A 1,188-nucleotide genomic window follows, 5' to 3' on the forward strand; every position below is an offset into this window, starting at 1 on the left:
CTGTAACAATCTTGCCGCTTGCGTCCAGATTGCCTACAGTGCCAGCAACATATACCAATTACCTCTTCATTCTTCTCACACCTTTCCTTAAACATTCCAGCTTCACAGATTTTCCCTCTCTTTGCTTGGAATCCAGCCCACCCGGATATTTCTGGTGCTATACCTGACATACGACTCAAATTCCAGAGCTCTAGCCAGTGCCTCTCGCATAGTACTTGGCTGTATCTGCTTCACTTCCATTTTGAGATTCGCACTGGCCAGAGGGTCAATGAACTGTCCTTTCAAAAGAGCCAACAGGTCAGGGGTTGCTGTGAAGTAGGCTTTAAGCACCGTGCTCTGCAGGTCCTGGGCAAACTGATGAAGGGTTTCTCCTCTACCCCTTACACGGGTACGAAAGCGTGCCCTGTACATTTCCTTCTCGTACATAGTACCGTATTTTCTCAGCAGAACTTCTACCAAAGCCGAATAACGACTCCTGTTCTCAACTGAAAACTGGCTCAGCACCTCTACTGCAGGACCCTTCAAACTAGTAGCAAGCTGAACTGCTCTCTGCCTCTCGTCCCATTCATTCTGGTCAGGCAGCATCTCAAACTGGATTCGGTAGGCCTCCCAAGACACTTTGCCATCGAATTTCCCAATGGGGACTCCACAGTCACTGTGATCTTCATGGGATCCGGGTCTAAATATTAAAGCATCATGATGTGACTCAGTAACAACTACTTGTTGCTCAGCAGCCTGAGATTCGGTAGCACACAACCTTTCCACGGACTCTAATCTCTTGTAAAACCGGTCTATTTGCTGCTTGTACCATACAACATTACCGCTCACATCAAGTAACTCTACCTTAAACGGTTACAGCTGAAGTTGAAGTTGTGTGTGCCGCATTCTCAGCTCCTCCTTGAGTTCATTTAAAATATCATGTTGCTCTTTTCACATCCTCACAATTGTAGCCAGAGACAACACTTCTAAACTTGCTTGACTTTTTGTAAGTACTCCTTCCAAATCCATAGCGAATAATTGACTCGCTGCATCAATGAAAATACAACTCCTGACACCAGTTGTTACGTCGCATGCAGCCTTCTGATACTACAAAGGGCTCCACACAACGATCTGTTGTCTGATGGCTCGGAAGATTGCGCGGGCAATGCTCAACGAATGAACATGCTTTGAGTAGAAGAAACAGTAGCC

This window comes from Octopus bimaculoides, chromosome 14 (genome assembly GCF_001194135.2).
Source record: "Octopus bimaculoides isolate UCB-OBI-ISO-001 chromosome 14, ASM119413v2, whole genome shotgun sequence".
NCBI classification, from domain to species: Eukaryota; Metazoa; Mollusca; class Cephalopoda; order Octopoda; family Octopodidae; genus Octopus; species Octopus bimaculoides.